At 38.1% G+C, this 27,624-nt stretch overlaps 1 protein-coding gene across 1 annotated transcript in view; it reads right to left on the minus strand.

The window, feature by feature from the left end:
• Positions 1–27,624, minus strand: part of PCDH15 (protocadherin related 15) — a 1,495,046-nt gene that overhangs the window by 1,245,028 nt on the left and 222,394 nt on the right. Inside the window, exon 2 of the mRNA XM_078150714.1 lies at positions 1,748–1,803. The gene's annotated coding sequence lies outside the window, so the exon portion shown is untranslated. The remainder of the gene's footprint in view (positions 1–1,747; positions 1,804–27,624) is intronic.

Here is a 27,624-nt window from a genome sequence, read left to right on the forward strand (position 1 = left end):
ATCTTCCATATGATAGGCCCTCATATATATAAAGACAACTATTCTGTCACTCCTTTTCTTTCCATGGTATGGACTTAAGTTTCTTCATCAGAAGGTGGAAATGTGGTAGAGTGGGGAGAGAGCCTATCTCAAAGTCAGGGAGACAAGTCCTGCCTCTCCCCCTTCCTAGATGTATGACTTTACATAAGTTATTTCTCCTTTTAGGGCCTCGTTTTCTTCATCTGTAAAATTAGTGTTGGAATAAAGAATTCTAAGAGTCTAGTTTGCTCTGAATCACTGACCCTAGGGCCATCCTGGTTTCTGTGTGGTGAATGCTCTCCAATATATCAGTACCCTTTCCAAAATTTCTCATGACAAGGACAGATAACAAAGGGACCATTACTTCCTCTTTCCTGGAAACTCTTCCTCTCTTAACCCACCAGGCTAATGACTGTACTAGATTCCACATCACAATGGTGACTCACCTTGGCCTTGTAGTACACTAGAACCCCAGCAAATTTTTTTCAGACACATTTAGTGTCCCTTTGTTATCTGTCCCTTAGAAACCCTTTATTCCAGAGGACAGCCTAAGACAGATTTCAGGAGATTCATAAACTTAGATAAAAAAAAAATGTTATTTCAGCATCATTGCTTGCCTTTGTAATCCTTTATGCTATCTGTAATCCTTTTATGTTATTCATTTTAAAATACCTTAATGATGTCATCAGCTTCTCCAGACTGCCAAAGAGTTCCATGCCTTAAGAAAGGTTCAGAAAGTTGCTCTATTCCAACTTTATTCCAACTTGCTTATTTTGCAGATGAGGAAACTGAATGCCAGAGGAGGAATCTGGCTTCCCCAAGAAGGTAGAAGTAGCAAACAGAAGAAGCAGGATTTTAATCCATAGCTTTCACTGAAATCCCACATCCTTTCTGCTCCAATATTCACATATATCTTCCACCCTCCATTCAATTCCTCCATAAACTTCGTAATTACTGAGTCAGGGGAAACAATAACATAAATTTCTCCATTGCTTCTTGTAGCATCAAGAAATTAATTCACTATCCAAGACACAACTACATATGACAGGAACATTTCTGATGCAGAGGAAAGCAAAGGAAACACATGATCTAACTGGTCACAGACCACTAGCAATTTAAAGGAACTTCATCAACTTTTCCAGTCCAATGGCCTTTTATCCATACAAACCAAAGAAGACAAAATCCTTCATGTTGCTTTTCTTTGTAGACCTGAAACTGAATACCATGACTGATAAACAGTAAGTGCTTAATAAATGCACCGATTGACAGATGACAGAAAGATGCAAACACCAGAAGATTCCACTGACCTTACTATTTATCAACAATTCTAGATTTCTTTAAAGAGTATTTGTCTTATTACGGCAGAACATAGCCTTAAGGTTCTCCTCCACTAAGATGATTCTCCTCCAATCGCAGAAAATTCCTTGAAAAATAGAATAGCATCAGGAACTGTTTGATGACTCTTTGACTATTGAAATAATATCAAATTCAGATGGTGACTAAAGAGGACCTCTTGATAGTCCAAGTCTGCTCAAAAGTCATCTTATGCATTTTCAGGTCTTCTGAGAATCCTAAAGAATGTTTTTGGTTATCTCAATTTTGAAATCCTTAGGAATTAACCAGTTGATAGAACTCAAAACAAACAAACAAACACAACAACAACAAACAAAAAATATCAACTTCTCTTTCTTTTAAACACTTTTAAGTAAAAAATGAAAAGAGACTGTACCTTTTTTCTTTTTCAGTTTTTGATCACAGTTTTCAGTGTTGTTTTTATTGTGAATCCTGGAAAATAAACAACAACAATTTCAGTCAGATTTAATGACAGAACAGAATAACTTTAAACTGATGAAGTATTTAAAATAACCATTATTAGATACTTTTTGTCAGAAGAATTCTAATAGCAACACATTTTCAGTAATCACTTACTTTTTCACATGTTATCTAAAGACACGTTTGCCAGTGCTTACACCAGAAAGAATCAGGGCCAAGTAGAGGTGAAGATCTCCAGATGCGTTTGATGTTTGAAATAGTGGGCTTCTATACATTGGAAAGAATCCTGGACCCCCAGCCTGAAAACTTGTGTGAAAACCCAGGCTTTGCCACTTCCTAATTCTCTGGCCCTGGGAAAATCACTCAACTTCTTTCAGGCTCAGCTGTCAAATGGGCATAATCACACGTCTATGGACCACCTCACAGGGGAGTTGAGAGGAAAAAACACTGAAAACCAGAAAGTCATATAATGATCAATCAATAAACAGAAAAAGGCAGTGTGGCGTAGTGGATAAAGAACTCGTCTAAAGTCAGGAGGACCTGGATTAAAATCCAACCACATTGGCTGTGTGATACTGGCCAAGTATCTTAACTCTTACTGCCTCCATCTTAGAGTCTTTATGCTCTAATGTTAGAGAAGATGGCCACCTTCACCAGCAGAGATAGTTAATCTATATCAATGAATGTAGAGTCCCCATTGCTTATCTGTTTAGGCAGAATGAGAATTGTTAATTTTAGGGACCAAAGAAGGTTGGAAGGAAGATAAAAAATTAATTTAATAGTTTATAATGCCTAACAATAGCCAGTGCATAAAACTGAACTAAATTTCAACAGCCTATGAAATTCTGAATTTTCAGAAGTTGTACATGAAATTCCATACAGCAACCAATCACTGTTGTATTTAAGAGAGATGATGGATTCTCAAAGTTGTTAGTAGAAAAAACAGTAGGAAGTTATAAGCTATAGGGGTGAAAATTCTGTGATGAATGTAAATTGAAGGGGCTATGTGTGTGGAAGAAGAGAAGTTTGATTTGAAGGATTCTATACTGAGGGAGAAACAGGCAAGAATAGTGGATGGGAGGCCCAGGCTGGCAGGCACTATGCTAAGTGCTTTATAAATCTTATCTCGTTTTATCACAGAGCCAGTTGATGTCATGGGCAAAACCTGAACCCCACATCTTTCTGGTTTTAAGCCTGCTGTCTTTCTCTAAGATATGTACCAAGCTGCCTATGATTTACATATAGTACAGTATAATGTGTTCTCATCAACAATTATAGCATTAATCCTAGTTCTGTCCTCGATGGCCTAGAAAAAGGAGTCAAATCTTTCTTTTGGATTGGCCTTCAAATCTTTCAAGACAGCTGTCATGGCCCTCCTAAGAATTCTCTTATCCAGGATAAATACCTCATTTATCTCAATCAATCCCATCAGGGGATGATCTTGAGGAGTTATACCATCTTAGTTACCTTTCTCTGAACATTCTGTAGGATATCAATGGCTCTCTAAAATGAGGCAGTGATTAGAGCTCACAAAACTCCAAACATGCTCTGACAAGAGCTGCTGCTGTTGTGTCACATCTTAATTTATACTATAATTACTTTGGTACCATTACTAGAGACTCTAAGTGTCTTATGGACACGGGCAATGCCATTTTCTATAGTGTAGCCCCAGCACCCAGAAGAGTGTAACCACATCTCATTGTCCTTATCCCTAGTAGGAATTCAGGAAAAGTTTGTTGAGCTGAATCATACTGGTTTCAGACTGCTGTGTACAAAGGAAAGAAAGAATTCTGGATCTATGCTATGATGTATCCACATTCTGTAGGAGTTGTCATTTCAATATTAAAAAAAAAAGCCATCTAAAGCACTGTGTACTTCTGGTCCACAGACTTTGATAATTAGAGATTCCAGCTACAGCTGTAAAATAAATACACCTGGGAACTGGCCACTGGTAGAACATGATGAGCACGTGTTTCATCCCTTTGTGACAGCTGAGGATTCATCTTAGCTTCACATAAAATTCTCAGAATGATGGTAGACATTCCAAGTATTCAGGAAAATAGAAATGAAGTTTAGGTCAAAGTAGTATATTTGTCAGGGAATCACATGGACACAAACATATATTTACATATGTAAATATTTGATAAAATTTGCTTCAACCAAGCTGACAAACGTAGATAAATTCTTAAACAAACCCCAAAGTCTCCTTCCAGATAATGGTTAGCTCTGTCTCCCCCCCTCCCCTCTCAGTGTCTCTGTCTCTGTGTCTCTTTGTTCTTTTCTCTTTCTCTTTCTGTTTCTTCTCTCTCTCTCCTCTCTGTCCTTGTCTGTTTCTCTCTGATTCTCTCTGTGTGTCTCTCTGCCTCTAACTCTCTTCTCTCTCTCGTTTCTCCTCTCTCTCTCTCTCTCTCTCTCTCTCTCTCTCTCTCTCTCTCTCTCTCTCTCTCTCTCTCTCTCTCTGTATTTCTCTGTCTCTCCGTGTCTCCCTCTTCTCTTTTTCTGTCTTTTTTTTTCTCTCTCTCTCTCTCTTTCTATATCTATATCTATCCATATGCATATATATGGATATATACATATATATGTATATATACATACATACACACACACACACACACACACACATATATATATATATATATATATATATATATCTACACACACATCCATATGGCTCAAGATACATAGTATTGATTAAAGGTGTTAAATACAGGGTCTGTAGACTACATGCAGCTCACAACAGCCCCAAGTTGGGCCAGAATCAAATTAAGATGTAATTGGGGTGCAGCTAGGTGGCACAATGGATAGGACAACAGCCCTGGAGTCAGGAGGACCTGAGTTCAAATCTGACCTGAGACACTTGACACTTACTACCTGTGTGACCTTGGGCAAGTCACTTAATCCCATTGCCAAGCCAAAAAAAAGAAAAGAAAAGAAAAAGAAACATAAAAAGATATAATTAGGAAATATTTACAAAAATCCATTAAAACACAACAGAAAATAGATAATATTATATTTTGCAATTAAGTCAGTATGCATCTGCAGGGATCCTTATGTATATGTTAGTGGTCCCAGTTCTGTTTGAGTTTGACACTCCCTGCCCCACCCATGCATAATTATGGATCTTTGTAATTTGCTGTGAAATTCCTTGGATTCTTCAGATGTGGAATGTAGAAACAGAAAGACTTGGGCTTGAATCCTGCCTCTGACAATTATTAACTATGAAGACCTAGGAAGCGGTGTTGTGTCTCAGTTTCCTTTTCCTCTTCTGTCAAATGAAGATAACGATGCCAGCAGTTGGTAGAAAAACCAGGGCAGTCTCTATAGAGTCACCTCACCCACACCAACAGCCCTACCTCTATTATATGCCTACTGAAGTTCCTGCTTTCCTTTAATACCCAATGTAGGGGCCATTTCCTCCATGAAGCCTCCCCAGATTCCCTCCTATTTAACCAGGTGAAATTGAACTTTTGGTACTCAAAGATCTCACAGCATTTTACCTGGGCCACCCTTTTGCAGGTTTATTAATTCTAACTCAGTGCAAACCAGACATAATAAATATTTGTGGAATGAATGGATGAGGTGAATATCATTTCATTAAACATGACATAATGCTTCTGCTTTTAAAGAAATTGATGAGGATATTCTACACTTAGTACAGTGACTGACACTCAGTAGGTACTTGGTAAAGATTTTTTGACTAAAAAAGATGTGAAGGAAATGGCTTTAATTGTTGTATCGGTGAAATACATAAGCAGGCATCCAGCAGCCTAGCCTTCCTACGAGCAATTGAAAGATGGTCTTTAGTACAGGTCTTTCTCTGTGGGAATGCGCTGCTCACCAGGTGGATTGGTGAATTTGAGAAATTTGAGAAAGGAAACATCCATGTTACTAATTAATATCAAAATTACCATGCCCAAATGTAATAATGTAAGGTTATTATATCCAAATGTTCATCTTCCCGTAAGTGTGTAAACAATATTTAAAATTTCTGACTTCGAGATTCAGAGCTATCACATAAGGCACAAAAGAAGTGAGAATGTAGCCCAGGGCATGGATCAGTGGTTGTGACATATCTTTGGTGACCTTTGTTGGGGGTAATACTGCTTTTTAGGCTGATTCCCCTCTCACTCCCTCCAGGTTCTTTAGCATCTTCCTCTCCTTGAGATATCTTGAAATTCTCTCTCTTAACACCTCCCACAGTGGACTGCAATGCCTTTATCACAGACTTCTTTGTTAAATAGATTTAAATACTCTCTTTTAGTGATCTAGGTTATTGCCTAGATCCCTCCTCACCTGCCATCCCAGAAAGAGAATCTTGGTCATTTCTTAATTTCTGTTGGGAAATTCTCTCAGACTGTATGCAGTATAGAGGTAGCCAGATACAAATGGGGAAGTCCATCAGTTGTGGATAATGACAATTCAGATGGCTACAGAACCTCTAGCAAATTTGATCTGTTTTCAATTTCTTGCTGTTCAGTTTAGTTTAGTTGTGCGTCATGTCTAAGTCTTTGTGTCTCCATTTGGGATTTCCTTGGCAGATACTGGAATGATTTCCCATTTCCTTTCCATCTCATTTTACAGGTAAGTAAACTGAGGCAAAGCGGGTGAAGTGACTTGCCCAGAGTCAAACAGCCAGTACATGTCTAAGGTCAAATTTGAGCTCAGGTCTTCCTGACTCTAGGCCTGACACTCTATTCACTATGCCACCTATCTGCCTTGACCCTCCTTCTAGTTTCCTCTAAAAATAGCTTTATGATGATTTGCCTCCAATAAGAAATATAAAAACTAACATGGTGGAAATTCTGATCATTAAAAGAGCTGGACTAATCATGGAGAACATCTAGGGAGCATAGGAGTGTTCGGGGGCACTGAGTTTGAATCCAGTCTCAGACACTTACTAACTTTGTGACCCTTCATGAACTCATTTAACTTCTTTCAGCTGCAAAATGGGGGTAAAAATAGCACCTACCTCATAGGGGTACTGTGAGGATATTTTGTAAAACTTAAAGTGTCATACAAATGCTAGTTATTTCTATGATTGTTATGTCATGAGAACAAAGAGAGAGCCCACGTATTGTCAAAGGTACCCACAAAATGTTAAACACCCTGAAGGGTGACATCCTCCAAAGTGTTGGGTACATTACAGAGGAAGAGCCAGAAGGCACCTTAGAAGTCACGGCACCCAACCTTCTCACCCTACACATGAGGAAATTGAGGCTAAGACAAGTTAAGTGACTTGCCTGGTATGACACAGCTAGTAAGTGAGGAATGATTTGAATTCAGTTCTTCCTAACTCCTAATATCCATTATAGCGCATAGCCATGATTTGCTTTAATATGGTAGTAAGTGGCAGAGACAGGATTCAACCTCAGGCCCTGAGACTCTAAAGTACATCCAGCCCTCTCTGCCTTGTTCATTCCTTCTTTGAATCTCCTTTTCTCACCCAAGGCCAATCAGCACAGAAGCCTTAAATTGCTCTATTTCTAACCTGGGCTACTTCACTTCTCCTTAGGTATCCTGGTATCCACTGCTGTCTGGACCACATCATTTTGGTTGCTGGAGTTAGGAGGGACACCTCAATGATTTTGCTGACTGCAGCTCAAAACTCTGCACCCCAGGGGATCCTCTAGCTGTAGTATCCCAGGTAGCAGGGATTCCATCATTTTTTTTTACAAGAGAATTAATTTCAATGAGAGGGGAGAGGGAGAAGGGAAGGAAATGTGGGGAAAAGACTCTCCAAAAAATTGATTCTCAGCCTAAGACTGAATATATTCCTGTGGTGCCTGATACTTGTATCATTCAAAAACACACATGGCAAAAGGCCAGGATATTTTTTTTTCCAATGTGCATTTTAATAGGAAAAAAAAAGAGACAAATGTGTGATGAAGGGGGTGAATTTTTATGTGATTGTGTGTTTGCTTTTTACCCTTCAGTCCAGGATTATAAAGACAATCAACATGGATTGATCACTTTGTCTAAGATATTGACAAATGCTTTAAACCTTTGAGGAAAGCCAAGGAGAGTAATTTCATGCAGACTGCCTTCTCAAGGAAAATATCGGGGTACTATAAACTCCCCAAACTCTCATTAGTAATACCTTTGAATTCCAGAATAATCTCTTTTGCCTTATCCTTATATAAAGCCATCACAGAAGTATATTACAATGTCTATTTTTTTCCTAACAAAAGACATATGAACTGCAATCAATAACAGTGACAAAAAAATAAGTTAGGGGGGTGATTGGGAACATTGCTACTCAGGAGAGAGCTTGGAAAGTTAATCTAAAGTGACTCAGTTCAAAACCTTCCGTCTCAGTGCAGTTAATGTCTCCTCACAAATCATTCTGATGGGAGGATAACCAAGTTAAGCTTCCCCCAAATCACTTTCCTTTAGCCTTTAGTGGAAGGGAAAAAAATCAGGGTGATTATAGGTGATGCCAGGTTTTTGCTGGCTGCCTCCAGGATTAATAATTAAAATGACATAATTTGTAGATTCAAGAAGCTTCTAAAAACATCAGGGCCTAGATTAAGGTGACTCCTAGTATACAACGGATAGAGCCCTGGGCTTGGAATCAGGAAGACTTGACTTTAAATCCTGCCTCAGATTGTGACCGTGAGCAAGTCACTTAACCTTGTTTGCCTCAGTTTCCTCATCTGCAAAATGAACTGGAGAAGGAAATGGCAAACCACTGCAGTATTTTTGCCAGGAAAATTGCAAATGAGGTCATAAAGTGTTGGGTAAAACTGAAAAACAACAATATATGTGCATGTGTATGTGTGTATGTATGTATGCATTTGTATATATGTATGTGTACATATTAACACACGCATATATACCCATACCCATACATACACACATGCAGGAGCTCATTTATGCATATAGTCAGTCAGCTGTCACAGTAAACAGAAAATTCGACATGGAATCAAGAAAACCTGAATTCAAATCCTACCTTAGTCATTTACGAGCTGTGAAATCCTGAGGAAGGTTAACCTCAAACCTGTTTCTTCTTCTGGAAAATAGGAATAAAAATAACATCTACTTCCCAGGTTTGTTGTGAGGATTCAGAAGGGATGAAAAGCACTTTGCAAAACTTACTTTACTAAGTAAATACTAATTTATCACTTTGTTATTATTTATTAACACTATTATTATTATTATTATTATTAATTACATATATTGTATATAATAAATCCCCAAGAGAGACATCATGGCATAATAACTAAAGAGTTGGCTTCAAATCCAGGAACATCTGGATCCCAGTATGGCTCAGACACATTAGCTAGATCACCTTAGGTAAATCATTGAATTTTTCAGGGTCCAGGTCAACCCTTAAAGTTAAAGGTGGGGAATTAGGGGGGTCCTTACCTAAGGGACTCTATATAATGAAATCACAGTGGGACCAGTAAGTATACCCTAAGACTCACTTGGTATGCATACATATGTGGACATCAATTACTAAGTATACTTTCTTCTTAGAATTATGGTTTTCCTGCTCTGGTCTTTTGTCTCCAGTTGTACTGATATTATGATTGCAAAGCACATTTGGCTGAACCTGCTAAGGTTATCATGAGCAAGCATCTGATCTCTTGGACCCTCTGGTTCCATCTTTCCTCAGCTTCCCTTGTACAGCACTTAAAACAACTGTACCCCTTCCTTGTTCAGCCCCTTTCACTGAAAAGGGGGAACAGGAGAGGACAGGGCACAGCCCCTATCTCATCGTTCAGAGAGGACTATAGTGCCACTTGCCACTGAGAAGCAAAAGACATAAACAATATGTTTTGTGAAGAGGAGGAAAAAAAAAACCTTGAAGGGACACATTTCCCATCAAAATAGCACCAAAAAAAAAGTCTGAGGAAGACCCAAAGACTCCTTGGTCTTCTGATTTTCAAAATTTACAAGCATACATGGTGCAAAAAATTACAAGGTGAGAGACATGGAAATGTTATATTATCTGTTGGTCAAGGAAAACTCTATCTATCAATGACTTCATCTGTCAGTTATGAAAAATATGCCAAAACCATGGTCGTTCACCCTGTGATTCAGAAGATACTTTAGAAAAAATTGAATATATCAGACAATCCTACAATTGGAAGGTTGTGAGAAACCTTAGAAATCACCTAGACGAACCTGATTATTTTACAGGGAAGGGAAATTGAGTCTTAGAAAATTTTCTCACAGCCACCTTTGAACACAGACCTTTCTGCCTCCCAAACAAGCATTTTCTCAACTTTGTCGAGTTGCCTCTTAAAGAGAATGGAGGTCTAGAACGGCCATCAAAGATTATCTTGTCTAATCGGTCATTTTCTTGCTAAGACATTCATGAAATCAGCAAGTAGTTGCATCAGGAATTAATGTCACATCTTGTCTTGGAGTCCTGGGAAAACCTATGGCAAGTCACCTGTGGATTCCTATGCTTAAAGAGGAAAACAATGATGAATGAATGAGAAAGGAAGGGAAACAGGAAAGGATAGAGGATGACAAGGGAAAAAAGGAAATGGTAGAATGTATGAGAAAAAAAGAAAAAAGGAAGGAAAGAAACTAAAAAAGAAAAAAAAAACAATAAAATATCTCTGCTATAAGCAGTTTCTAACAGAGACAAGGGTTTTGCAGATCACATAATTCTCTCTACTCATTTTATGAGAGCATCTGTACAGTTATCTAAGTGATAACGTTCAGATGTCAGGAGCAGACGAAGAGCTCTGTCCCTCCCGTACCACCCATAAAACAAGCGGCTGCCATCGACCTCGTGTGTAATTGACAACATAGGAGCTGTTCATCGTGAGCATCTGCCACCCATCAGGCATTATTACTATTATGGAACAAACAAGAAAGGCACAGATTTGTGATCAGCCTGAGTGTTTCCTTGTCAGAGTGGCACGGTCACATTTCCTTTCACAAGATGCCAAGGTCCCGAATAAATTGCCTTTCCCCCTACCCACGGAATTTGATTATTTCAGTTTTCTGAAGGCAAAGATGTCATGTTTAGAACATCAAGATACGTGAACTCTGGATTTTGCTTTTGCTTCTCTAGAAGTCAATCAATTTCAAAGCATTTATTAAGTGCCTACTGTATGCCAGACCCTCAGAGAGGAACCAAGAACAGAAAGTCTAATAATAGTAATAAAAACAGTAATAATAAAATAGAGCTTACATTACTCTATTAAAGGAGACTATGTACATAATATTCACAAATATTCAAATGAACCTATCATCTCGACTCTTCGGAAGTTCCTTCTCACAAAATTTTACCCATCCATCCCTACACTATTAAACAACTCAACTAAATTCTCTCCTAAGTTCACAACAGTAAAGTTTGATAGAAACCATTGTCACAATAAACTAGAGAATTTTCTCCTTGGGTTGATCTACCATTCACCTGGCGTTTAGCACAATGCACCTAGTGGGGGCTTAAAACATGTTTATTGACTAAATGACAGGAGTAATTTGACACAGGATATAGAGGACTGAACTTGGAGTACAGAGGACCAAGTTCAAATCTCACTTCATTGGCTACATGACCATGGATCATTTGAACTATCTGAGCATCAATTCCTCATCCATAAAGGGAGGATTATAATAGTACCTGGCTTACAAGGTTTTTATTATTATTATTATTATTATTATTATTTTTATTTTGGTGTGTGAGGATGAAATGAAATAATGTGTGCAAAGTGTTTTGAAATCTTAAAGGACCAGATCTAATAATTAATGACAATCCCCATTTGGTCAGAATCAATAGGCAATGAATAAATTTCTATTCCTTGGAATAGTCATAAACATTAATCATTCCCATCTCAATCTAAAGATGACTGGATAAAGAGATGTCCTTTTAAAGCTAAGTCTATTAATTCTTAAGACTTAGAGCTCCCAAAGTCAGACAATATCACAAGCAGATAGAACAGTTCTATTCCCAGGATCACAGAATCAGAATCAGAAGGACACAAAGATTAACCAATCTCAACAGATGCTAAACACAAATCCCTTCTATTGTGTGAGTGACCAAAACATGTATAGCCTTTATAGGGAGTAGCCAGCCACTCCCAAGACAACCCATTTCATTTAAGATAGGCGGAATTGTTAGGACATTTTTGCCCATGCTCGTTGCAATTTCTAACGACTCCTGTAGAGTATGGGTTGAACTATATACTTGCTGATATCCCTTCCAACTCCCCAATTCCAAAGTCCTGTGATGGAGATTAGTGTAATGTCTGGAAAGGTATGCAAATGGACTGCCCCATGTCTCCATGTCATCCCTTACACTACACAGACCAAAGTTCCTTTCCTTGGTCACAGCTCCCTGGCCTGTGTTGTGTCTCCTCGCTACAACCCAAACTACATGAGGATGGGAACTGTCCTCTTTTCTGTTTGTCTCACCAACGACTATCCCAGTAGATGCTTTTCATTCATTCATTCATTCATTCATTCATTTTCAACATGCAAAACACTGCGCTAAACACGGGAATACAAAAAGAAAATTTACAAGGAAGTGACAGTGTCAGACAAGATACATAAAGAAAGAAAAGCTTCCTAACAATAAGGGCTAACCAAAAGCGGAAGGGGCCATTCGGGGCAGTAATGAGTTCCCCAACATTTAAAGGTTTTAAATAAAGGGAAAAACTAGGACTAAGTTAATCTAGCTTGTCACACTTATTATAGAAGGATTCTTATTCAGATACTAAGGTTGGTGAACTTAAAGAACGGCAAATGTATTTCAATATAATTCATTGGTAATTCTGAATATTTATTTAGTGAATTAAAAAAAAATTATTCTAAGACGGGGTCAAAAGGCTTCACCACACTGCCAAGGGGGTCCATGACATGCATGAGGAGCAGAGCCCCCCCAACTCAATTGCAACCAAGTTTCCTTTAATATCCTAAGATTTGGTGCTAACAAGCTTTCAGCTACCACTACATTCTCCTTGTCTCTCTGTCTGGGCTCCAGAAAATGCATGAAGGCAGAGAACATGCAGCTGCATTACATGAAAATTAAGTAACAAATTTCACTGTCATAATTCCTGACCCCAGCGCTTTGGACACGAAGAACAGTCATCACCTAACAATACATCAGAGAGACCTAGCCTCATTTCTAATGCAACAAGTTAATTACTGGGTCCCAGGATTATTTCTAGAGCTTCTTCATGTTTGTGACAAGGTCAGGTTCTGTCACAAATGATCTGAGGAAGATCAGATTCTGCAGTTTTTGAAGTCAGAGAAGACAAGGGTTTCTGAACTAACCAGGTTGTATATGGGACCAGAATCCTTAGAAAGCAACATCCTAGTCATTTTAAGTGTGAATAGGAGGACATGCTTCTCAGTCTCCTTACAGACTCTAAGAGATGAGCCTGTAGTTCACATCTGCAGCTCACTCCCAGCTACACTGTTATAAGGAGGTTAGTCAATTTGGCAGCATTTATTAAGCACTTACCATAAATAAACAAGCAATAACAGCATCTGTTCTCATGGATTTCACAATCTAATCATGCTAACTTCCCAAGTTAGGGCAATGCTTAAGTGAGGCAGGGCACAGTGGATAGAATACTGGACTTGGAACCAGGAAGACTTATCTTCCTGAATTCAAATCTGGCCTCAGATGCTTCTTAGTGTTTGACCCTTGGCAAGTGACTTCACTCAGTTTGCCTCAGTTTCCTCATCTGTAAAATGAGCTGGAGAAGGAAATAGCAAACCACTCCAGTATCTCTGCCAAGGAAACCCCAAATGGGGTCACACAGAGTCAGACACAACTGAAACAACTCAACGATCACTAATAAGATTGGGTGGGAGCTTGTTTATGTGATGGTCTTTCCCCTTCGGCCTCACTGTAGCACCTTCTACACCCTGGTTCTGAAGCATTCCTAGTAAGGTAATAATAATATTAATAAAATAACTAGTATTTGCATATCTCCTTAAGATTTGCAAAGTTCTTACTTGGTCAATAACCCTTTGAAATAGGTGATATTAATATCCTCATTTTATGAATGAAAAAATTGAGGCTGAGAAAGTTTAAGCAACTTTCCCACATTCACAAATCTAGTAAGAAGATGAGTTAGAATTTAAAGTCAAGTCTTCATTGATCAGTGTCTGCTACTCTACCCCCTGTACCACCCAGCTGCCTATTGTATATGTCTAGGACTCCAGATGCTACTTCTTCCTAACACATACCAGGCACATGTCACATTATGCACTATCTTCTCTCATTCCTTATGTACGTTTTGTCTACATTATTCCAATTAATCCTGACATTCCAGAATTAATTGTACCAAATAATTAGTGGAAAGAATGAAAGATCTGGGTTTGAATTCTAGTTCTGATCTTTCTACCTATGTGACCCTGGGCAATCACTTAACCACTTTGGTCTCAATTCCTGTCTCTATTTAAAAAAAAAAAAGGGGGGGGGAATGCAGAGTTATTGAGCTAAATGAATTCTAAGGCTCCTTTAAGGGTTAACTCTATGATCCTGATCCTATGAAAATTAATGGTTTTGTTTATAAATAGTTTTCCATCTGTATTTCATGTCTCCATTTAGGGTGTATATTCCTTGGAGACAGGACTACTTCAGGTATCATGCTTATTACTTAGGTGCTAAGCATAAGATATTCCTACAGATATTTTTCAACTGGTTGTTGTTGGGGATAGGTAACTCCCTGCATGTCTAGGGGATATTTGTGGGGAAAGTAAAATTTCGCCTCTGTACTAAAGACTGTCTTCTAGATGCAGAATGAAGAAGAGTTCCAAAGTTATTTGAAGAACAAAGTAAATACCACCACAAGCATATGACAGCAACAATTATTGATTGTGTCCCTACTCTTAGCCAGGTACTGGCTTGGTGCTAAAGACAAATCAGATATTCTTTCACAAAGCTTATATGCCACTGGATTTGCTTAAGGAATGGAGACTTTAAATCATTTGCTCATCACAGAGGGAGGACTTGTATCCAAATTGTCCATGGCTTCGAGGACAACTCTATCCACTATACCTCCCTGTCTGGCTTGTCACACCCAGATCCAAGTCACATTTATGCTATTGTTAATTCAAAGTGGTAGGAATCCCAGCTGTTCCAAGCCTCATGTTTTAATGGATGATGAGCCCATTGTCTCACATTAATTTGTGCTAGTATATTTCTCACTAGGCAATTAAAATCAATAAAATAATAATGAATGAGTTCTTTCTGTTTTTTAAAGAACTTTAGTACCCTTTTTGGAGATGCAGAAAAGTGGCTATTTACCCTGTGTCTCCAAGTATGTTATGGTCTAACTAAATTCCCACACAATGGCAAGTCCAAAAGTCCATGGGATTACAGAATCAGATAATCTCAAATTTGTTAAAGGACCTCTAAATTTATTTCTTCTAATCTTATTTACCCCATCTCCAACAGGTAGGTGGCCATTTGGCCTCCATTGAAAGACTTGTTGTCATGGGGACACTACAGCCTTAGGGAATACATTCCATTTTTAATAGTTCTAATTTTTTTATTTTTGTAAAAACCCCCTTCCATTTGATCAATCTGTTTATCTGTTTGCCTCCCTTGAACTTCACCTGTTTGTCCTCTGGAGCCAAACAGAACAAGTCTAATATCCCTCTTCCATGTGAAGTCTTTAAAATACTTGAAAACAACTGGTTTGTCATCCCTGTGTCTTCTCCAGGCAAAACATCACCTTCCTCCCATTTTTTTCAACTAGTTCTCATGTGCTTTGAGTTCCTATCACCATGTTGGTGGTTCAGCTCTAGTTTTTCCTTGTCCTTAACAGAAAGAAGTGGCCAGAATAATAACTACAGTTATAATGATGCTGATAATGAGGTTGATAGCATATGCTTGCATTGATACAGTGCATTATGTTTCACAAACTGCTATGTGAATTAGGCTTTACAACTCCAAAAAGATTGAGGCTCCTAAACATGACTCCTTTCATCATCAAAGTTGCTCTCAGCTATAATCAGGTTGTCATGAGGGGAAAGGGGAAAGGTACGGTCATGTTGACCATAAATATTTCAAACCTTGTGTACATTTATAATATGCAAATTTATGTGAATCTGCGTGCTACTTGGATTGACATTTAGTGAAAATATATGGGTGGCATGACCAACAATCACAGAGGATAGACAAACAGGTATGCTGAATTTTGCACATAGACAAAGTGCCACATAGACAAGAGGACAAATCGATTGGAATATCTGCATATTGTGTTAAAGTGAGGGGTGACATTGTGTGAGCCTGGGCAGGTCATTGAACATCTCAGTGTCCCAGGAAATTTTTCTAAAACTATGGACCACAGAAAAAATACCAACCTGTATTAGCAGAAAGTTTTCTCACAAGATGAAACAAACCAAAGACACCAAATAAATCAAAGATTCAGTCATAATTCTAGGAAAGACACCTCAACAATGCTTCAAGTATAGACAATCTTGGGAAATTTAAGCCCAATTTTAGGAGAAGGAAGATCTGGGCATCAGTGCTGTTCCAAAATAGTTTTAGCTCTCCAAGAAACAACCACCAAAATGTTAGTGAAGACTTTCCAATAGTCATCATGCTTAAAATGAGAAGGAGATGGAAATATTCATGCCCAGTCTTGAAAGAACTCTCCTAAGCTTCTGTGCAGAAGGTGGTAATGGAAGTTATGATAATGCAAACCCTTAAGAGTCTACACTGGCCCCTACCTCCCTTTTGATTTGGGGTTGATTTTGATTTTCTTTTCAGGGCATGAAGACACAAAATTTTATTGATGATCTTTTTTTATTCCCTGTCTGACAAGAGGTGGGACATGTCTTTCCTCATTAGCCTTTTGAAGTCATCATTGTTCACTGCTTGCATCAGACTTCAGCGATTTTTCAAAGCTCTTTTTCTTCACAATTTAAATTTGTTGATCATTTGTAAGTTCATGATAAAAATAAAGACAATTTAAAGAAAAACTTACATACAAATTGTGAAAATCCTGGATGTTTGGAAAATAAATTGCTGTAAATACAATTTTAAAACATCAAAATATATCAATATTTAGTATATTTGATATTTAAATTTAATATACAGAATAAACATATCACTAGTCATATGACTAATTTCTCACCTCTGCAAAATATATGTATTTTTTAGGCCAAATGAGTGATTTCATTGCTAGAGGGAATTCTACTAGTGTAGAAATTTTACCAATGCAGAGCAGCACCTCCTCTGCACTCTATAATCATAGGGAGTTGGCTGAGGTACTGGAAAATTAAGTGACTTATACAAGGTCACTCCAAGGAGCACGTGTAAGAGGAAGGATGAATACAGGTCATCTGACCCCAAGGCCAGCTCTCAATAATTGTGAAAATAGTTCATGCTTTTTTCCTTGAACATCCTCAATGAAAATGCATTTTACAAATGGTAGGTCAAGTCTCATTTTATAGAAGTCACTTATGTCTCTGAGTCACATTGTCTTCATCTAAGAAAATAAATGAGCTAATGATTTTAAGGTCTTTTCTAGTTCGCATAGTCATTAATTATGATACAAAGTGCTGAGCCCAGTGCTTGGAGTATAGGAGGTGCTTAGTAAGTGTTTATTGACTGACTGATTGATATAAAGGAAAGTCTTCCTTAAATAAGGGGATGGAAGAAGACAGACAGGCTATTAAGTGAGTTTATATTCTTGTACAACATTTAATAAATGTTTGTTGACTTGCTTTTGGCTTGACTATCTTAGGGATGAAAGAGAATGAAACGACAGAATATGATGGGGCATGTTGGTTAGATCTGAGAGGTTTTCAAAATGGAAGAAGTCATCTGAAGAAAGTGAACCGTAGAGAAACTATTGCTATCAGTTACAGTGAGCATCCATTAGCAGCCGAAGATTGGGAATAGGCAGAGGGATTGGCAACCATCTCAATGACAGGTAAGTGCTCTGAGGAAGGTTGCAGCTATAGAGATGAGATTCCCAAAGTGATACAGATAAAGAGAGGGCATGACAGATATCGTGGAAAAGGGAGCAGTCTGATTTGGCCACTGATTGAAAGTGCAGAATAATGGATGGAGGAGAGAAAGGTCACTAAGAGTTTCAGGCTGGACTTTGTAGACATTTCATCACTGTCCACTATGATGGGCACAGAGGAAGATAATGGAGGAGACATTTTTGCCATATGCAACGAGACACTTCAGTCCCACAATCCCTAACTTTCTTCCTCTTCCTCCTCACCCAACCCCCACCTAAAACAAATCTAGCAGTAAGGAATTCAAAACAAAATTGAAGCAAGGGAATGTGTATAAAAGTATAGACATAGGCAGGTGGTATAATACAATAAAAATGTTTCTGGAGGAAGAAGGCCTGGGTTCGAACCGTGCTTTGGATAATTATTACATGTGAGACCATCAGGAGTCCCTTTTACTCTATGGGCCTAGTTTTCCTCATATTTAGAATGAGATTAGATGAGTTCTGAAGTCCCTTGGGGAGGGCCTTTGATCCTAGGCCTTTGCAGTGCTCAACGGAACATTGCATCACCCCTCCCTGAATGTCTGATAAAAAAGTGAATGAAGCAGGGAAAAGGTGTGAAAGGTGGGAAGGGAAGCAGTGTGATATCTTGGAAAGGCCTTGGATTACAGCCTTGGCTCTATTACGTAGTACTGGTGTGACCTCTTTTGGGGACTCCTTTTTCTCACACCTTCTTACTAAAGTCCCCATTTCTGTTGAGGGCACCCGATTATGTATCCTTCCAGGCACCCAGATTCACAACCTCAGAATCATCCTCAGCTCCTTATTTTCACTTGTCCCTCATATATAAGCAATGACCAGGTCTTGCACCTTTGTATTCTCATAGCCTCCTCATCTCTCCAGTCAAATATCTACTACGCTGATGGAGGAACTCACAACGTCTTGCCTTGCTAACTGCAGCGGCCTCCTAATTAGTCTGTCTCCAGCATCTCCTGTATCTTATCCAGCCCTGGCATGGCACCTAATTGATATTCTTTAAACATGATGTTGACTTTGTCACTCACCTGCTCAAAAGTTTCAATGATTCCTGCTGCCTGCATTCTGAAAGACTACCTCTGATATTGACATTTAAAGCTCTTGAGTATTTTACTGCCATCTTTTTTTTTTTCCTAGACTGATTTCACAGGATTCCCCCACACACACTTTGTCTGGCCCACAAAGTGGTGGATTTGTTGTTCCTTACATGTGGAATCCCATCTCCTATTCCATTTGCCCCAGAGCTAAAATGCTTCTTTTCTGCTCTGTGGTTACTTATATTTACCTACCTTTAGGGCTCAGTGAAAGGGTTACCTCCTATAAGAGGCCTTTTCCCTGATTTATTCTACACACCTCCCCAATCACTCATCCATTGAGATCTCACCTGAATCTGTATTCCTCTGGGGTGGAAAAAAATAAAAATCACTGTAATCCACACACCTATTCATGCTGAAACAATATTATGGATTATGTGGGCTAGTCCAGCATATTAACAGCATTGATTTATTTTGCTTGTTTGTATTGGCCAATTTTATTTCAGTAATGTATTACTTGCTGGCTTCCAGCAATGGTAGCTGTATTCATGTTCCTGTGAGTAACACTATGTAATAACAGATTTTCAAGGGAATTTTTTTTTCTGTTTTAGCAATTAAGATATCCCAAGAAAAATGCCAATCACCTTGCAATAAATACTTAGCTACCAGTACTTTGAATGGCTAAGATTTTGGAAAGTGAATCTGACATGTTATTAAAGAAGCAACAATCATTCTGGCCACAGAAATCAGAAATATTTCTAGCAGTATTAATGACAGAGGAAAACTTGGCCACTGATTGGATGTGCAGAGACTGATTTTCTCACCACCATTTGGGGAAATAAAGTTCTTTTGCTGTCATTGCATTGACTTCTTCGATTTCTTCCTGGATTGAGAATACCTGGTCTTTCCCTGAGGAAACGGATAAATTAACAACTATTTATAAAATACCTATTATGTTCCAGCTATTGTGCTAAGCTCAGAGAATGCAAATAAAAACAAAAATCATCCCTATTTTCAGGGAGTATAGATTCTAGTATAGGAGACATCATATCAATAACCAGGAGCATATAAGATACATGTAGAGCAGAAGGAAGGCTAGCCCTTAGAAATGACAGATGAACCATAGAGCTAATTACACAGTAATGAGAGACCATAAGTGATAAGGTTTAGTCCCTCTGAGACCTCTATTATTACCCTGTATGTGTTAAACATAAGCAGGCCTCACCCTCTGTGTTGGGACACAGTAAGACATACCAGTCAGTGCTATGCCTAATAATCAGGAATATTCTACCTCGAAAACATTCAATTAAAGTCAAGTCAACAAGGATTGCTTAAGTGTCTCCTTTGTACCAGGTACCAAGGACATAAAGATGAAATCAAAACCATCCCAGCCTTAAAAGAGTTCATAGCTGACCAGGGAGAAACAACATACATTCAGAAAAGTAGATTTGAAATACATAGAAAGTAAAATAAGAAGCAGATATGAATCATATAGAAGGTAAAAAGTAGTTGTTTTTTTTTTTTGAGAGAGGTCATCTCTCCCATTCTTCTCTACTCTACATGGCTACCATCTACCCAGATTCAGAGTGATCACCTCTCAAATGGACCACTCTAAGAGCTAATCAGTTTCTGCTTCTATTTTCTCGACTTTTCAATCCATCCTCCATATACCTAACAACATCATCTTCCCAAAGCCCAGTTCAAGACCTGCTAAAACCCTGGACAAAAACATTCAGCCCTGCCCCCACACCCGTTGCCAACAGGATTAAATTCAAACTCTTTAGCCTGACATGTAAGACCATCAGCAATCCAGATCCCATCTTCCTTTCTAGACTAAATGGACACCAAATCTCTTCACGAACCCTACATTCTAGCTCAATGAGACTTCTAGCTACTTTCAACACTCTTTTATCTATAAAAGATTTGGGGAAGCCATTCCCCATGAACACAAAGCACTTCTTCCTCATCATTCTCTCTCAGAATCTTTTTTAAGTCTCAGCTGAAGGAGTATCAACTCCATGAACTTTTCCTCTATTCCCCCAATTATTACTAATCTCTCTTCAGTCTTCTTTGTATTATATTTATTTGTATACATGTTCTTTTCCAGCCCATCTCCACAGGAATATATCAGGTCCTTGAGGGCCAGTAGCTGTTTATGTTTGTGCTTTTTAAAGCACTGCTCTTTTCATATTTGGACATTTTGATTGCTGAAAGGGAGCACAAGAGGAGCGTTTCTCTGAGAAACACTGATAAAAATCAGTTGGTGAAGCAACATTGTCTATTAGACATAATGCTATAGAGAAATAGGTCCAAAGGACCTGAGAAAAAACTGCCACTTGGATAAAAGTCCTGAGAGGACCCAACTGAAGAAAGAACATTGAGCTAAAGTACATCATGTTCCAATAGCAATGATTTCCCAGTTTTAGAGGCTGTAGCTAATAAATGATCATTTAAATATTTAAGTGATTATGAGAAGATTATATAAGAATGGTTGAGGTAATCTGACTGAAAGATGGGATTTTTAAGTTTTATCTGATAAATTAGAGATGGTTCACTACTTATGAGCAGGCCTTAATTTGAGACTTTAGAAAGCAGAGAAGATTGGAAGGATATTGGAAGGCCAAATGAAGAGGGGCAAGGTGAGGTGTGGGCATAAATGCAGGACGACTCAGGGAAAGAAGAGGCTTATGAAAACAGATACCAATAAAAGGTGGTCGAAGCTGAGAGTGCTGCTTAGAAGACAGACACGGCTTCGTTGAGTCATTATTGGCTGGAGAAATGGAGAATCACCGAGCCAAGATGGCGGAGGGAAAAGGGAGTCGCTCTCACTCTCCCCTCTCAACCTCTGAAAACCCAGAAAATAACACCCCAGAGAAAAAAAAAAAACCCTGGAACACCTGAACTAGAAGAAAGACCAGGAGCAGCAGTGCAGTAGCCCAGCAAACGGGTCTCCTAGGGCCTCAGCAAAAACAAGGGGCCCCAGGCCGATAAGTACCCTGCAGCATTCCTCTGAAAGGAGGTGAAGAAAACAACCTAAAGGCGTCCTAAAGCCCCGACCTTGCTGATTCTAACCCAACACCAGGTGAGCTTTAGGAGCCCTGAAGCCTCCAATTGTGAAGAAATCCTGAAGCCCAGGTGGTGGAGCAGGCAAACACCAACACCTGGACCTCCAGTGCCTCAGTGAGGGGGGAACCGGTGGAAACCAGCTCAGAAAACCACCAGGAGCTCGCACTCCACCGCAAAGGAATCTCCCAGTGCATTAGCAGAAAAGGGAGACAACACTGCAGGGGCCCCAGGCAGATAAACACCTGCAGCACCCATCTAAAAGGAGCTGAAGAAAGCTAAAGGAAAGGAAAAGCAGGCAACCTAGAATTGCCTGAAAGTTCCAGCCTTGCTGATTCCAGCCCAACACAAGGTAAGCTGCCAGAAACCTACAGCCTCCAATTCCCAGCATAAGAGGCCCCAGCAACGCAAAGCCAGTGACCAAGACCTAGGCTCCCAACACAAGAAGCTTGGGTCAGTACCCTCTGTTCCCCAGCAGGAGAGCTCAATCTCTTTAAAGGCCAGGGAATAAAGAAACACCATGAGTAAAAAGAAACATACCATAGATTCATATTATGAGAAGAGTGAAGATCAAGACAGAAATTCTGAAGAGGACAACATTGTCAACAAACCCACATCTGCAACAACAAAAGGGAATATGAACTGGTCTGAAGCCCAAAAAGCCTTCTTAGAAGAGCTCAAGAAGGATTTTAATAGTCAAATGAGAGAGGTAAAAGAGTCCTTCAAAAATACAATTGGCCAGTTGGAAAAAAAATACACTGAAGAAAACAAGTCCCTAAAAAACACAATTGGCCAATTGAAGAAGGAAGGACAAAAACTAACAGAAGAGTACACTGAAGAAACAAGTCCCTAAAAAACACAATTGGCCAGTTGAAGAAGGAAGTACAAAAACTAACAGAAGAAAACAATCTGTTAAAAACTAGAATTGGACAAATGGAAACTAATGTCTCTATGAGAGAGCAAGAATCAGTCAAACAGAAACAAAAAAATGAAAAAATATGAAAATGTAAAATACCTCATCAGTAAAACAACCGACCTGGAAAATCGACTCAGGAGAGACAATTTAAAAATTACTAGACTACCTGAAAATCATGATGAAAGAAAAAGCCTGGACAGTATCTTTCAGGAAATCATAAAGGAAAACTGCCCGAAGTCCTAGAACCAGAAGGGAAAATAACCATAGAAAGAATCCACCATCACCACCTGAAAGAGATCCCAAATTGACAATGCCAAGAATATAATAGCAAAATTCCAAAATTACCAGATGAAAGAGAAGGTGCTGCAAGCAGCCAGAAAGAAAGAATTTAAATATCATGGAACCACAGTCAGGATTACACAGGACCTTGCAGCTTCTACATTAAAAGACCACAGGGCATGGAACATGATATTCCATAAGGCAAAGGAGCTTGGAATGCAGCCAAGGATCAATTACCCAGCAAAAATGAGCATCATTTTTCAAGGGAGGAGGTGGATATTCAACAAATAGGAGACTTCCAAACTTTCCTGATAAAAAGACCAGAGCTCAACAAAAAATTTGATCTTCAAGTACAGGACTCAAGAAGGACTTAAAAAGGTAAATGGGACAGAAGGATACAATATGTTGTTAATAAGGGGGGGGCTGTTTAAACCCCTACAAGGGAATATGAGACTTGCAACCCTTGAGAACTGTATTGTTATTACACCTTGTTAAAGGAGTATACATAAAGAGGGTGGATATTAGTTGACTTTGATGTAATGATAAAAAAAAACTAATCAAGTGGGTTAAATGGATCCAAATAAGTGGATCAATCTGATCTTAGAAAAGTACTGAGAAAGGAGGAGGCAGACAAGGGTAAATTACATTACAGGAAAAGACACAAAATCCTATTACAGCAGAGGGAAAGAAGGGGGGGAGCATTGTTTGAACCTTACTCTCATCAGATTAGGCTCAAGAAGGGCATAATATAATCAGTTAGGTATAGAAATCTAACTTGCCCTATAGGCAGTAGGAGGGAAAAGGGGAAAGAAAAGGGAGGGGGAAAGAAAAGGGAGGGGGAAAGAAGGGAGGGAAGCAGCAGTAAGACTAAAGGGGAAGAAAAGGGAAAGGGATAATAAAAGGGGGAAGGGACTGAAGGAGGCGGTGGTCAAAAGCAAAACACTAGTGAAGGGAGAAAGGAAAAAGGAGAAAGAAAAGCAAAAATGGGGGGGAAAGGATGGAGAAAAAGACACAGATAGTAATCATAACTGTGAATGTGAATGGGATGAACTCTCCCATAAAACGGAAATGGATTGCAGAATGGATTAAAAACCATAATCCTACAATATGTTGTTTACAGGAAACACATTTGAAAAAGAGTGACACATACAGGGTAAAGGTAAAAGGCTGGAGCAGAATATATTATGCGTCAGCTGAAGTAAAAAAGCAGGGGTAGCAATCCTGATCTCAGACAAAGCAAAAGCAAAAATAGATCTAATCAAAAGAGATAAGGAAGGAAACTACATCCTGCTAAAAGGCACCATAGACAATGAAGTAATATCATTACTAAATATATATGCACCAAATGGTATAGCATCCAAATTCTTACAGGAGAAGTTCAGGGAGTTACAGGAAGAAATAGACAGCAAAACTATACTAGTGGGGGACCTGAACCTCCCCTCTGCACTAGATAAGTCTAACCACAAAATAAACAAGAAAGAAGTTAAGGAGGTGAATAGAACATTAGAAAAGTTAGGTATGATAGACCTCTGGAGAAAACTGAATGGGGATAGAAAGGAATATACTTTTTTCTCGCAGTACATGGCACATACACAAAAATTGACCATGTACTAGGGCATAAAAACCTCACAATCCAATGCAGAAAGGCAGAAATATTAAATGCATCCTTTTCAGATCATGATGCAATAAAAATTATATGTAATAAAGGGCCATGGAAAGATAGACTAAAAAATAATTGGAAACTAAATAATCTAATCCTAAAAAATGATTGGGTCAAACAACAAATCATAGAAACAATCAATAATTTCATTCAAGAGAATGACAATAATGAGACAACATACCAAAACCTATGGGATGCAGCAAAGCAGTTCTTAGGGGAAGTTTTATATCTCTAAATGCTTACATAAATAAAATAGAAAAAGAGGAGATTAATGAATTGGGCATACAACTAAAAAAACTAGAAAAAGAAAATTAAAAATCCTCAACTAAACACCAAATTAGAAATATTGAAAACCAAAGGAAAAATTAATAAAATTGAAATTAAGAAAACTATTGAACTAATAAATAAAACTAAGAGCTGGTTTTATGAAAAAAACAATAAAATAGATAAGCCTTTGGTTAATTTAATTAAAAAAAGAAAGAAGAAAACCAAATTACTAGTATCAAGAATGAAAAGGGAAGCTACCACCAAGGAAGAGGAAATTAAAACAATAATTAGGAATTATTTTGCCCAACTATATGCCAACAAATTTGACAATCTTAGTGAAATGGATACATATTTACAAAAATATAAATTGCCCAGATTAACCGAAGAGGAAGTAAAATACTTAAATAACCCCATCTCAGAAAAAGAAATTGAACAAGCCATTGATGAACTCCCTAGGAAAAAATCTCCAGGGCCAGATGGATTTACATGCGAATTCTATCAAACATTTAAAGAACAATTAATTCCAATACTATATAGACTATTTGGGAAAATAGGTGAAGAAGGAGTCTTACCAAATTCTTTTTATGATACAAATATGGTGTTGATACCTAAACCAGGAAGAGTCAAAATAGAGAAAGAAAATTATAGACCAATTTCTCTAATGAATATAGATGCAAAAATTTTAAACAAAATACTAGCAAGTAGATTAGCAACTTATCACAAGAATAATACACTATGACCAGGTAGGATTTATACCAGGAATGCAGGGTTGGTTCAATATTAGGAAAACTATCAGCATCATTGAGCATATCAACAACAAAACCAACAGAAACCACATGATCATCTCAATAGATGCAGAAAAAGCTTTTGATAAAATACAACACCCATTCCTATTAAAAACACTAGAAAGCATAGGTATAAATGGAGTCTTCCTTAAAATAATAAATAGCATTATCTAAAACCTTCAGCAAGCATTATATGTAATGGGGACAGGCTAGAAGCATTTCCAATAAGATCGGGGTGAAACAAGGATGTCCATTATCACCACTGTTATTCAATATTGTACTGGAAACCTTAGCTTTAGCAATAAGAGAAGAAAAAGAAATTGAAGGCATTAGAATAGGCAAAGAAGAAACAAAGCTATCACTCTTTGCAGATGACATGATGATATACTTAGAGAATCCTAGAGAATCAAGTAAAAAACTACTTGAAATAATAAACAACTTTAGCAAAGTTGCAGGCTATAAAATAAACCCACATAAATCATCAGCATTTCTATATATTACCAACAAAGCCCAACAGCAAGAGATAGAAAGAGAAATCCCATTTAAACTTACTGTAGACATTATAAAATATTTAGGAGTCTACCTCCCGAAACAAACCCAGGAACTCTATGAACACAATTACAAAACACTTTTCACACAAATAAAATCAGATCTAAATAATTGGAAAAACATCAGTTGCTCATGGGTAGGCCGAGCTAATATAATAAAAATGACAATCCTACCTAAGCTAATTTACTTATTCAGTGCCATACCAATCAAACTACCAAAAAATTATTTTATAGAGTTAGAAAAAAAATAACAAGATTCATTTGGAAAAACAAAAGGTCCAGAATATCAAAGGAACTAATGAAAAGAAATGCAGGGGAAGGTGGCCTAGCAATTCCAGATCTTAAATTGTATTATAAAGCAGCAATCATCAAAACTGCTTGGTACTGGCTAAGAAATAGGGAGGTGGATCAGTGGAATAGGTTAAATATGCAAGACACAGTAGTCAATGACTATAGTAATCTATTATTTGATAAACCCAAAGACCCCAGCTTCTGGGATAAGAACCCACTCTTTGAAAAAAACTGCTGGGAAAACTGGAAAAGAGTATGGCAGAAACTAGGCATAGACCCAAATCTCACACCATATACCAAAATAAAGTCAAAATGGGTTCAGGACTTAGATATAAAGGCTGATACCATAAGTAAACTGGGAGAACAAGGAATAGTTTACCTATCAGATCTATGGAGAACAGAAGAATTCATGACCAAACAGGAGATAGAGAACATTATGAAAAGCAAAATGGATAATTTTGATTACATTAAATTGAAAAGTTTTTGCACAAACAAAGCCAATGCAACTAAGATTAGAAGGAAGGTAGAAAATTGGGAAAGAATTTTTACAACCAGTCTCTGATAAAGGCCTCATTTCTAAAATATATAGAGAATTAAGACAAATTTATAAGAACACAAGCCATTCCCCAATTGATAAATGGTCAAAGGATATGAACAGACAGTTCTCAGATGAAGAAATTAAAGCCATCTATAGTCATATGAAAAAATGCTCTAAATCATTATTGATTAGAGAAATGCAAATCAAAACAACTCTGAGGTACCACATCACACCTATCAGATTGGCCAACATGACAAAACAGGAAAATGATAAATGTTGGAGAGATGTGGGAAAATTGGAACAATACATTGTTGGTGGAGTTGTGAAATGATCCAACCATTTTGGAGAACAATTTGGAACTATGCCCAAAGGGCTACAAAAATGTGCATACCCTTTGATCCAGCAATAGCACTTCTAGGGTTATATCCCAAAGAGATCAAACAAATGGGAAAAGGACCCACATGTACAAAAATATTCATAGCAGCTCTTTTTGTGGTGACAAAGAATTGGAAATTGAGAGGAT

Source organism: Phascolarctos cinereus, unplaced genomic scaffold (genome assembly GCF_003287225.1).
Source record: "Phascolarctos cinereus isolate Bilbo 61053 unplaced genomic scaffold, phaCin_HiC Scaffold_3;HRSCAF=262, whole genome shotgun sequence".
Taxonomy (NCBI): domain Eukaryota; kingdom Metazoa; phylum Chordata; class Mammalia; order Diprotodontia; family Phascolarctidae; genus Phascolarctos; species Phascolarctos cinereus.